The following is a 13,410-nucleotide window of genomic DNA, read 5'->3' as shown; positions in this document are numbered from 1 at the left end:
TCCACTGTCCTCTGTTGCTGTTATTTCTGGATATCCACTTGCTTGTGTTACCACTGGATGTGAAGGCTGAGGATTTGGCCTCTGAAAGCTCATCCTCCAAGAACAGAGCAAGTGTACTTAAGGAGCATGCAATGGGAATATTTCTGTCTCCTGTAGTATTTATTGGTATAAAATATTTGCTCTCCTGGTAAGTAGCTCCCATATGGAAGGGTCAGGCTTCTTTAACAATCTGAATGTCCCTAATGAAACACACACAAATAGATGCTGCTTTGACCAAGGTGCTCTTAAGACTGCCCTTGGTAAGAATAGATAATAATGTTTACATGATAGCAGCTAGTTGCCTGAAGTCTCAGAAAAGACAGAGGATCAGTCTTGGTGAGCACAAATACATCCTACAGAGGGACAGATGCACAGATACAACTCTGTCCAGCCCTGGAGAGTCTAGAAAAACAGTATCCAGTGGAGGGGCTAACAGAAGTGATAACTGCCCTGAGGCTGCATGGCACAGAGGCAGCATGGAACTGAACTCTCCTCTTCTGTGGCCAGGCCTGGCATTGCTACAGGAATATGAAATTCTTCGGTGAATCAGTGAGACTAAGTGTTGGTGTCATGGGTAAGCAATAGGAGAATCTGCCATTTTGCACAGCTTTTGCCCACCCAGGCTAAAAGGAAAGCCACCAGGTAGTAAAGGAAAATTGCCTCAGAGTCTCTGCTATAGAACAGGTCTGCTTGTACAAATACAGTAAGATGTGCTTCCATGGCTGTTTAAGCTGATGATTTATTTTCTAGATATAAAAATGTGAAGAAATGTGATTGAAAACCCTGATAACTCTCAAATGTTTTCAGCGTGCCAGAGTTTAAAACTGGGAGATTTTCTTTCTGTGTGACTGATTTCTGAGAGCTGCTAATAGAGACTGCAGTAAGACAAGTCTTGAGAGCATTCTTCCCACACTAGTGTGTGCTTTCTTCCTTCTCAGAGGTAAAATGGGAGACTGAATAGGCAAAAAGAGGGGCCAGACACAGAAAAATACGGTGAGATACTAAACAACTGCTGGAAGAGAAATTTTCTGCTTCTGTAAGAAATTAGGAGAATGATGTGCCTTTTTTTTCTATTCTGCAAGACTTCTCCAGCTCATCAAGAGGAGCCTTGGAATGTCTGATTCTCATTATGGTTATGACTCCAAGTTGTGTAAAAGTAAAGCTCAGACCTCTGAATGTATGAGTATTCCCTGTCATCTATGAGAGGATGGAGGGATTGTCAGTATTTTCTCAGACACCTTTTGGCTGTCTTAGCAAAACAAGTTGAAAACTCAGTGAAGTGGGTACTGACATATAGAATGGAGAAATATAAAGCAAGTGATGAACCCACAAACTTGTCAATTACAAGTGGAGTGTGCTTTGTTAGCTGCATTGGTAAAAATGCCAGTCTGACTTGAAATACACACTACTTTGTCCTGCCCTGCTTTAAAGAAGTGTTTCTGATTTTGGGTGTTATTTTCTCTACCTTCCACCTCCTCCTTTCTTTCCTCTTGAAATGCAAATGAAATACAGAACATATGAGCAGAGGCATTGGCAATTGCTTTTACCTGAAATTGTATACTGTCGTTAGACTGCCAAGGTTATAGGGGAATTGATTTTTATACAAAAGGTCTCCACAGATAAGTGTGTTTTCCTCCTCCACCAGGAGAGCATGGTAAAAAATATGTTCTTATGACAAAAACATGAGTGGGAAGCTGACAAACAGCTTATTTTTCACAATTAAGGATCTTGCACTTATGTTACACCTCCTCTTTACTTATAATTCACTGGTCTTCTAGGAACCAAGCTTCTAAACTATTAGAGCTCTTTTTTTTACCATGTACCTTTGTAGGATCAAATGCAGTATGGTCTCATGCTCATTTGTGACAAATGATAGGCTAAAATGGAAGCAAGTGGAGTATTTGAGTGCATCAGGCAACTAATGCCCAAAACCAAGTCAATCAAGGAAAAAAAACAAAAAAAACCCCAAATCCTGTCAGCATAAGTAGTTTTTGCTTGTTTTATTTTTAAAATTTATTTATTATCTAGTAGCTGGGCAAACAACGTAGACAAGATGTATCATCAGCTTGGACAAGACTGTGAGGCCTCTCTTCCTTCAGAGCACAAATTTCCTCTATTGTTTACCATTTAATGTATTTTCACTTAACCAAGGAGCCTTGTTCTTTTCTTTAACTGACTGGATGACCTAATCTCCAAATTAAATATGATACAGCTAATAAGTGCAGGGAAGACCTACATTCTAGGAAGTCTTGCTTTGTAATTTGGTGCTGCTAGCTGGCATCTATGTATGAAGCATTGAGGGCTGCTAACTGTTGCTGCGGCACTAATGCATCAGGAAACTGAAACAAACCACAGTGGTCCAGGGTGCATTCATCCCAAACTTGAGCTGCTTAAGGAAATGAGCCACAAGTTGAAAATAAATGTAGGTTGGAATGAATGAATAAAATAACTCTCTCTCCCTATGTGGGTGGGGCAGAGAATGAAAATAGCTGCTGCATCTAATTCTTGAAGATATCACTGTTTTAACAGCTGTGTGGATGGAAAAACAGATAAATTTTAAAAAGTCCTCCTTTAGGTCCCTAATGAAATTCAGGCAGTGTGGTCATCTTTATAATAATATTTCCCTGTAACATACCTGCAATACTATTTAGTGTGGGTCAAATGCTTTACTCCCTTGGCTCCGGATGTATTTTCTACTGCTGTCTTACATTTGGGAATGTCTAAATCTCCGACTTTTCCCGGCTGGCTGTTCAAGGTGCATCGCTGAGCATTGGAACGGGGGCCATCTGGTGGCCTCCAGGCATTGGTAGCAAGCAAACGTAGCAGCATGCTCTCCCATTTCCAGGAAACCGTGAAAACGTAGAAATAAGGTTGCACACCCTGAATTTTCGAATGTTCGTCATGATTTAGTACCTGCAAAGCTTGCAGTTACTTGAAGTGTTTCCGCAGCTTTTGCTGTGTGGCGTTTCTCCAGGCCATCTCTTCCTGTCACAAACCAAAATCAGAACTACTTCTGTCCTGTAGTTCATTCAAAATCAAGTAAGGGTCTAACCCCTGAGCTTTCTTTTTTTTTTGTATTTTAACACTCAGTAGAGGTGACAAACCTGGGATGATTCTGGATGCAGTACAACCTTCGCATTTGCTGGGATAAGTTTCTTCGGTGCCTTGATGCTGTTTGATCTTGATATGGGGATATTTTAGGAAAAAGTTTTCAGGATAATGAACATGTTCAGAACCTGTTTTCTACCAGCATGCATTTCCTTAAGTTGTAGTGATGTGGAAAACAGAGTTCATTCTTTAGAATTTTTAAAAGTTTAATAAAGGATAAAAGGACAAACAATCCAGCACTGGGGTGCTTTTGGCAAACGGCCAAAGAGCACCCCAATAGTCCCTGATCTTGTTCTCTTTATATTGTTACATTACTGAGGTACGTACATATTCATTGATTTCATACATTATTCAAACATACTTGTGAACTTTTTGGTGTTACGGGAATTCTTCTGTTTGGCTTCTTCACGCTCTGGCTTATCTGAATGACATCCCGTGTGTCAAGTTAATGTATTTTATTCCTCCTTGTGTCTCCATCCTGTTGTTTCACATCCTCTGATAAGGATTTAGTATGTCTTCTTTAAATGTAACATGGTGTTTTCTAATTGTCCTCCAGAGCTCTGGTTTGTGTCATGGTTATCGCTTGGATAATTCAGTCAGCAGAAAAGGGGGCATAACATGATTTGTTTGGTTACATCAGAGGTATTTTAACACTCAGCACTTAGCTAAGGCCTATAATATCATATATTCACCACACTACTATGTCTGTAAGCTATGCGGTACATAGTTAAACTGGTAAATTACATTATACAACAAACAGCTAAATAAATGTATGTATGATACTACATCTAAATACTTACAATCAAAGCAAAAACTAATATATAATGTGAAAGCCAATATCATATTGTAGTCCTCTTTGTAGCAGTGAGAACTACAAACTGTTAGTGTCAAATTCAACAGTGTTTCACTCAAACTCTTCCATGTGCAACTTGCCCTGAACAAAACCAAGAAAAGCAGTGTGATAGATCGGCATTAAAAAAAAAAAAAAAAGAAAAAAAAAAGTAGAAAACACTTAGAGAAGTTAAGGCTGCTCGAGGCTGCTGGGAGTTTTTTCTCCTGGCCAATAACTGGCCAGTGCTGAGAATTGACAGTAGTTTTGACCATTGAAAAGTGAGATCAACCTGTGAACACCACCTTTTAAAACCTAAACCCGGGAATTTCTCTCTCTCTCTTTGGTTCCCGGCTGTAAGAGGTAACAGAGCCCCGGCTCAGCCTCCCACCCCCCGCCCCAGGCCGGACAAGGCTGCAGGGGGAGCGGGGCTGGCTGGAGTTCTGCGGTTCCCGGGGAGGATGGAGGCTGTGAAGTGACAGGAGCCCCTTCCCAGAGGGGCTGAACCCCTCACAGGGCTCGCTGGGCCTTGTACAGCTGGCCTGCTGGGCCAGGCCGCTCCCTGTCTCGGCTGTAGTTTGTTTTTGCTGTGACTGAATTCACCAGAGACTGACGAGTAAAGAAAGAAAAAAGCTCTTGACCTGCGGCAGGCTGAGACAGTGACCACACTCTCCAGAGCAGCAATGAAGAATCTTCCATCGCAGACAACTCCAGCTGCTGCTCTGGCAGAGATCACAGAACCATCTACAAAGCCTGGGCAAGATTTCAACCCTTTCGTGACCCAGATGAGACTTGCAGATGAATCCTTTTTCCAGAGAGAGGGGAAGAGAGTGATCGACATGTAAAGAAACAACAGAAACTATCAAAGACAGTGAGGAAAGGAATTAAGCCTCAGATGGGAAGAGAGTAAGAAGATGCACTAATAAGCTGAAATATTCTTTTGTTAAAGCTATGGAGATGGACAATAATGTTCTGAAAAAACTCCTTTAATTCATGATAGAGTATTTTGGGGAGATGAAGTATTTCAAAGTGTGCATCTAAGCAAAGGTAATTCATTGATGGAGCTGGGGGAATGATGAAGTAGTTGTGATCCTATGAAATGCTGGAACAGAAAAAGAGAAGTGTAAGTTGCTGAAGACTTGTGGCCCTTAAGAGAAAAATAGAAAACTTCTGTTTCCAGAGATGATCACCGTAATACATAGCATAAATAAATTCATGCTAAAGTTATAATCTTGTCTGATCAGAATCCTAGCATATTTCCAGGAAACCTTCCCTGACGAGATTATAGTGATATGCAGCAAGGCCAACATGCATATGAATCTGCAAGGAGCGTATTTCCAAGAAACCTCTGTCCGATAAGATTATAACTCATGAATATTCGTCTGCAAGAAGTGTATTCCAAGAGACCCCCGAAAAACCTGAAAACATAAAAAGCACCTTGGGACAGTCGCAGTTTCTGAAGCATGGTGAAGTGGTGCTGGAAAGCCCCTCCCTGTCTCACCCAGAGCTTTCGCCTGGCACAGCGCTGAACTGATTTTTGCTTATGGTTTCTTTTCACGACTGTATTTTTTTAATAAATCCTTTTTTTATTAATCAAATTGGCTACATATTTATAACCATCACAGAGACAGATGAAGAGAACTTTTGCCTTTGAATAACTCATCCTTAAAATGACACCCCTTGACTTTATGGCCCATGAACACACCTCAGAGTAGTGTAAAATAGGAGGAAAGGACTGATGGCAGAGTTTTCCGTGCAGCTGGCATCAGAAAAAAATAGAAAACCATGAGACAACAGTTTTCTTGTGAAAAAAACTCTCCATAAAATGACAAAAGAGAACTTCTTTTTCTCTACAAAGACTGATGAAAAGCTACTATACAGTTGGGACTACTTTAACCACCAGGTTTTGTCTCTATGTTGTCAGTTGGACAAGGGAATGGTTGGGTGGTGGGGGAAAAAGGGTTTCTGGAGGTTTTATTCTGGTTTCTTATTCTTGTAGTTTTGTTAATAAACTTTCTTTATGCCTTTTAAGTTTTAAGCCTGTTTTGCCCTTCTCCTAATCCATATCTCACAGCAAAAATAGGTACATTTTTCTAGTGATTTTTTAGCTAGTGCTTTAAAACCATGACAAGCAGCCTGCGCAGCTCCTCACTCTAAGGAACATATTTTGGTTACATGTGCAGTCTGAGGCCTAATTTCAAGCAGACCAATGGAGATTGGTCACATGTGTCACAGATGACTGAGATCCCTCTTTGTTTGATTTGCTTTTGGAAATGTTTCTACTGAGGTATTATTCAGACTCTTTTGAGTAGGTTTCCCAGCTGTGGTACAGATTGTGGAGATGACCTGTGAGGAGTTCACAGGTTTATTTGGTGTTGGGAAAGGAGGATTGGAAGTTAGTGGACATCCATCATACAGAGGACTTCTTGGCTCTTTGTTTTTTGTTATGTTGCAAAGACAGGCCCTTAGCTTTGTAGCCATTTCTCTGCTCCCCTCCTCCTCTGTTTATTATTCTGTTTAAGGAAAGCTCCTCAATTAGTGTACCAGACTCCTCTGTGAGCAGAGTTCATTGTGATCAATTGTCATCAAGGCTCACATTTAGTACATCCAATCAATGCTATTCTATATAATGGCTGTGGTATTGACTGATTCCTAATTTTACAGTATGTTGAGCCCTGTTGAACACTTTTAATATGATAATTGCTTTACTAATCAGTAATCATGATTTGTGTGCAATTGTGGATTATTGACATCAGTTGATAGCCTCTGGTATTTCTATTTTAAGGTATGAAAGATGCATGTGGTGAAAGATGTGTAATATCTAAACTGGATGCTAATCAGAGTAATATTGGGAAAAGTACTATATCCTTGCATATCAAACTTCTAAGAAGTAGGTTATTTGGATAACTGTATTTCTTTTTATAAGGGATAATTGTTAATAACTATCTTTTAAGTTTATACAAACATCTGTTAAACAGCCTTTTTTGTAAGCATTCATTAGTTCATACATTAAATATTGCATTTATCAATTATATCATGGATTTTTTTCCTTAAATGCTCATCATATGTGGCTATGAGCAGCCTCCTTTTCTCATATAACTTATTACTTTTAATAAGATGTATGTACAGACATTCAATGAAAGAAAAATTGAAGTTTGTTACACTTCAAATAAACACTCTGTCAAGTGTTTTATTAATATAATTTCCTGAAATCCACCTACAAGGGATTAGAAGGTGAGAGTTTGATATAAAAATTACATTCTTGTTAGATTTGAGCTGAGGCTGATTTTTATCCAGGTGCTGTCTTAAGACCTTTGGGCTTTTAAGTTATTCTTTGCACGTTGCAGTGTCTGTGTGACATGGGGATCCAGTGGGTGCATCAAGCTCAAGGATTACACTGCGTGGCTGTAGTGGTTTAGATTCACTAATTTGAGTTTCTTGTCTAATGTATTAAATAATGTGGTGGGTTTTAGCACTGGCTAAAATCACTAGGGTACTTATTTCTTGCTGTGAGATATGGATTAGGAGATGGGCAAAATAGGTTTTAAACTTAAAAGGAATAAAGAAATTTCATTAACAGGATTAAAAGAATAAGAAACTAGAATAAAATTTCTAGAAATTTTTCTTCCCCTTACTTAACTTTTTTTTTTTCTCAACTGACTATGCAGAGACAAAACTTGGAATGGTAAAATAATATTAACTATATAATAGTTTTTTATTAGTTTTTGTAGGGAGAGGAGGTCTTTTTTGTCATGCTATGGAGACTTTTTTACAAGAAACAGTTTCTTTGTGGCTTTTTATTTTTAAGAATAGCAGCTGCCTGGGAAAAAATTATGCTATCGTGACATTTCTTCCCATTTTCCCAGACCTTTTAGAGGTGTGTTTATGGGCTATAAACCCATGGGGTTTTATTTTAAGGATGAGTTTTTAAAGGTAAAGGTTTGGTTTTTTTGTTGTTTTTGTCATCATCTCTGGGAACAGAGGTTTTCTTCTTCTCCTCCTGGAGGCAAAGGGTTTTTATCAACTCTCATCTCTCTCCCTGTTCAAGTGTTTCATGAGATCACAGCTACTCTAACATTTATTTGGCTTTATTAATGGATGCTTTTGATCAGATTTACAGATTGAATACGTATTCCTCCCATACTTTTCTCATGAATTAAAGGAGATATTTTAGTATATTATTGTCTATTTCTATAGCTTTACTAAAAATAACATTTCAGCTTCATTCGGCATCTCCTCATCCCTCTTTCATCTGAGGCTTGACTTTTTTTTTACTGACTGATGTTTTCATGTTGTTTTTTTATGTATCACTCTGTCCTTTTCTTTCCCTGGAGAGAGGAACAAGGTTTGTAGGTCTCATCTGTATAGTGAAAGGGTTAAATGTCTTGTCCAGACCTGCGGATGGTTATGTGATCTCTGCCAGGGCAGCGGCCAGAGCTGTTTATGCTGGACGATTTTCGGTGGCTGCACTGGGATCTCAGCAGCCAGGCCAGCCCTCAGAGGCAGCACACCGCGGGCCGATGGCTTCTCCTCCCCTGCCCGGCACTTTCTGGTGAAACTCAGCGGCAGCAGAATTTCAGCCGAGCCGGGGCCGGCCTGGCCCGGCAGTGCCGCTGGAAAGGGCTCGGCGGGCTCCCCGGGAGGGCTCGGCTCCCCTGGGAAGGGGCTTCTGCCACCCCTCAGCCTCCATTTCCCGCCCGGGAGCCGCTGGGGTCCGGCCCAGCCCCGCGCAGGCTGCACAGGCCGTGGGGAAGCAGGGCCGGCCTCACCCGAACTCCGCTCTCTTCTGAGGCCGGAAGCAATGAGAAAGAAATTGCCGGGCTTGGTTTTTTTAAAAGGTGGTATTCACAGAGGCGAATCTAATTTTTAATGGTGCAAAATGTTGTCAGTTCTCAGAACTAGCCAGCTATTGGCCTGTCTCAGGCACAAAGGAAGCTCCCAACAGCTTTTCCCAAAGAAATGTCGTCCGTGGGTGGTTTTTACTTTTTTTTTTTCAATTGTCAAACTACCACAGCAGCGGCACCCCTCTGTGGGTGTGTAAGCTGCCATGAGGACTACAACTATACTAACAATTATTAATACTCTTTTGGGACGTGCAAGCTTTAATATCACTCAGGAAAAAGACCAAAAGCAAACTAAGATGTAAAGGTAAATTAATTTACTGACTGTCAGCATGTTTGCTGTTCCTTAAAGTCCTGGTGTGAATGGAAAAAATTTCCTTTTAAGCGCTTAATTTAATTGCCTTGGAAGTTTCAGTCATTTAAGAGATCATGGAGTTCTGGAATAATACTTCTATGTTTTTTTCCTTCACTCTTTCCTCTCTCCCAGTGCAGTAGAAATCCAGACCTGCCGGGTCATGGTCAGCAGACAAAGGAGGTGCCATCCTTGTGGCCTGCTCCTTAGATCGGTGTCACAAATTCTAGCATGTCTGCTGGGTCGGTTGGTTTTAATTGCAGTTGGATTGATGAATTCCTAAATTGGAATGAAATCTAAATTTCTAAACATGGAGATTAAATTGTTTGAGGTGGTGGTAAATTGTTTGGGTGCTGTGTTCATGATGCACAGTGCTTATAAGCCCTTGCTGTTGCTGGGGACAACACACAAGGCTGCTTTAGCTCTGTCAGTGCACATTGCCAGGCTCAAAGGCTGTGTGGAAATCAAACTACTTCTATTTATTTTCAGTGTAGTAAGAATTGGAAGCCCATGACAGCAGACAGTAAAATTCCACTTAGTATACAAATTGAAGCTGAAAACATCTGGCTCCTTGTATAAAAGGTATCAATTTTTACAATGAGTTATGGCAAATACAGTGGTAGAGAGAAAGCATGACCTGTCTGCAGCCAGAAGTCAGACCAGAGAGTGCAGAATTCCCCCAAGTGGTTTGCTGGCTACCTGCCATTCCTCAACAGCAAAAGATAAAATAGAGCACAGGGATAACCAGCCTGACCCTATATACTTGCAATAAAACACTGTTATTTACATGAGATTAAATGGTTTGACATTCTGAAGCTGCCCAGCTCCAGTAACAGTAGACAAATGAAATGCTACTTTTTATAAGATCTGACCTACCATAAGCCAATAACACATGCAATGACTTAGCAAAGGGAGACTGGGACTACTTCATGAGGTACAGGCTCTCTTCCCAGGTTGGTTTAACAAGATTTCCCCCATCCTGGAAATCCAGTTTGCAGTCATATTCCATACCATCAAGACTTGAGAGGTGCTGATAATTTGGGGGGATAAAATAAGTGTGGCCAAACAAACAAACAAACAACCCCCCCAAAAAACAAAAACCCAACAAAAAAATTTAGAAAAGCACTGTGGTAAGACTGATCCTTTTCCTCTGTCTTTGATTCAATCCAACCCCCATTAAAAGCATGTATTAAACCACAAAGTCATGTTTATTTGGACAATAAACATATTCTTAAACATAAAAATACACTACTGCTACTGTTAATATGACAAAAATTAAGCATCTTGGAAACTTCTCACAAAGTTGAAAAAAAACCAAACAAAACTTTTTGCATCCATTTGGAGCACCTGATTTAGGTAAACTTGAAGCATATCACTTCAACCACAGCTTTTTTAGTATCCACTGTACTTTGTGAAATAAATTGAAAAATAAGGATATGTGAAAATGTTTTCTTCCAAGTATTGTAACACTGGTATATTCTCATGGGATATTTCTTTTTGGAAAATACTCCATTAGAAACATGACTAGCTGTAGCCTTTCTACATAAGATAAGCCTTGAAAAAACTTAAGCATGAAAAATTGCTAAAACTGGCACCTTCTTCTGTATCTTCAATGGAATCATGCTATCTTACCCATACTGCAAGTATGGTCTTAGTGCTTGAACACAACAAAATACTCCTCTCTCAGGAAAACAGGCTCACTGGTAAAAGTGAGGCAAAGAAATTTAATGCCCTCACAGATTACAGTGCAAACAAATATAATGTAATTATGTAATCAGTTTGAAACTAAATTCTCAGTAGATGGGTGATCAGTTTATAACAGCTTTATCTTTAAAAGGCAAAGGCCACTTGGTAAAGAGGGCAAGTAAGTTTGTTCGTTTTCTGAAATAAGTCAACAGTTTTTGCAGTTAACAGCCAACTATTCTTTCGTGGGAGTGCAAGATCTGTGCAAAGGCCGAACTTCAGCACAGTCATGACAGAACTTTAGTAGCAGCTCTGTCACCAGGAGGCTGTTGGATGAGCAGGCATGTTTCCTATCTGCTGTCCCAGGCAGAGAAGGTGGTTTTTCAAGCAACTCAGTAACAGAATTGATTTTTTTTTTCTTACCATTTAACATTAACAGCTTTGTGAATTATTCATGAAAGCATGGAGGGGAAGCCTGGACACAAAAAATAAAGAGTTTGTGTTTATGTGAGTGTCTTGCCTCTGTCCTGGTGCTGTTCAGCTCACACAGGATGGCTGCCTGTGCCTAAAACTGCCTCCTGTCATGACACATTTTCAGTGTTTTTCCCCACTGTTCTGCAGTTAGAGCAAGGGTCAACCCAGCCAACTTCCCCTGCTCTTAAAACACAAATGTTGGTAGAGACTGCTCCCTTCCTACTCTTTATTTATGGAGCCTGAGGACAGTGCCAGCAGGTCCAATAGCCAGGCTATTACAGCAAAAAAAAGCAATGCCTTAATTCCATGTGATGAATATTACAAGGAGAGGTCTCCAGAAATTTCTTTTGTTTCTCCAGGTACACTGATGGATTCCAGCCTTCTGAGACTCAGGAATTTGCCACATGCCATCAAATTTGACATATGGTGTGCCATTTCACTAAAGCAAAGGTCTACAAGCACACGGACTAAGTCAAATTATTTTCAGTTTTCAAGGTTTGTTTTCTTAGCAAACCTACAAGGCAACACTTTGCCTTGCACAGGATTATCTGTATTGCAATTCCTGCTTCAGATGGCAATATTAGATGTTGCTGTCTGAATGAAGGTACTGAAATGTCAGGGAGATACAAAGCTGTATGACCTGTTATGGTGAACACTGTACCGTTTTCCTCCAGATCTGGACAGCATCCACTCTTGCTGCTTGGGCTACATCTGTCCTTTCAATGAAGACTTTTGTTCCTTAATGCCAGACGAAAACAAACCAACCAATCCTTTGGCCTTTTCCATTTTCACCCCAGATAAAAATTGACAAGCAAATACTAAAAAGCCTGTATCACTTTCTGCTTGGAAAGCAACAGAGAAAATACAAAATTAAAATATCTTACCCATGGGTGTGCTATTAATATCAGCCAGTCTAGAAAGTAATGTTCTTTTATTTGTTTCTGTTCTGAGCTTTAGGCACTTTAAATTGACTTGGATCCACACATCTTTGTAATATTTAAAAGCCATTTGTAGCAGATAGTAAGAACTCTTTATTACCATGTATATGGCACTGACAGGTTATGGCCTTGATCCTAACTGGGCCTTTTGGGCATGATGATAACTAAACACTTAGAAGAATGAAGATGCTGTAGTGTTATTTGGCAATGTCAGATATAGCTGGACAATTGTGGTTGTTGTGTCTAGAGGCTTGCTTCATCAGGGATCATCCTGCTTCTGCCTCACAGAAATTATTTAACCAGATGAGGCAAAGAGTAGGAGGAGAGACACCAGAGCCAAAAACAGGAGCCAGAAAGCAACGCCCTTGTCCACACGACTCTCCTGGAAATAGTTCTTTAGGCCTTGGGCTCCAATTCAGGTTTTTCAGTGGATCCTAAGCACTTGGCTTGGCTTTCAGATATATTTCTGATCCCTCAAATACGGAGAGGCACACCAAACATCCCATTTCTATGAAACACTTACGAAAGATGCACACAGAAAATATGCTGACTTCCTTTTTCTCAGAAGATGATGTTATTCCCTTTCCCCGGGATGCTTTGTCAAGGTTGCCATTCCTTCTTCGGTCATGCCAAGTGCTGTAGGACTGCTGTGCACAGGTCGGGGCAGGTAAACCCTCCTTTAGCCACTTGCCACAAAGTTTGCTTTCTTTTGGAGTGGGCCTAATGCCGGGGTGGGGGCTGGACTCTAGATGAATCCCTCCTCCCTGCTCAAATCCTGAGAAAACACAGGCGGGCCAGTGCAGACCTTGCCCTTTTCCCTTTCTTTAGCTATGCTTGTCCTCTTTGATATTCACAGACCCAGAAGCTTCCCCCGGTTTTCCTTTTCAGTTTTGCTCCCCGAGCTACTCGTTTCAGGCTTCCTACGGCTTTCCAGCCCACGCTGCTGCCCCGAGGCACCCGCCTGGCCGCGGCAGTGCCGCTGCGCTCCCGCCCGCACCCGTTGCAGACGTTTTTTCCTACTCCAGGAGCCTTCTGTGCCGTCCGCTAAACCCGGTTTTAGCTGCTTCCCGCCCCGCGGGCGTCCTCTCCCGCGGCTCATCAGCTTCCAAACCTGCACCGGCCCAGCCGGGCTCAGGGTCCCCCGCG

The sequence above is a fragment of the Cyanistes caeruleus genome, chromosome 5 (assembly GCF_971803275.1).
Source record: "Cyanistes caeruleus chromosome 5, bCyaCae1.hap1.1, whole genome shotgun sequence".
NCBI classification, from domain to species: domain Eukaryota; kingdom Metazoa; phylum Chordata; class Aves; order Passeriformes; family Paridae; genus Cyanistes; species Cyanistes caeruleus.
This window is presented reverse-complemented; position numbering follows the sequence as displayed.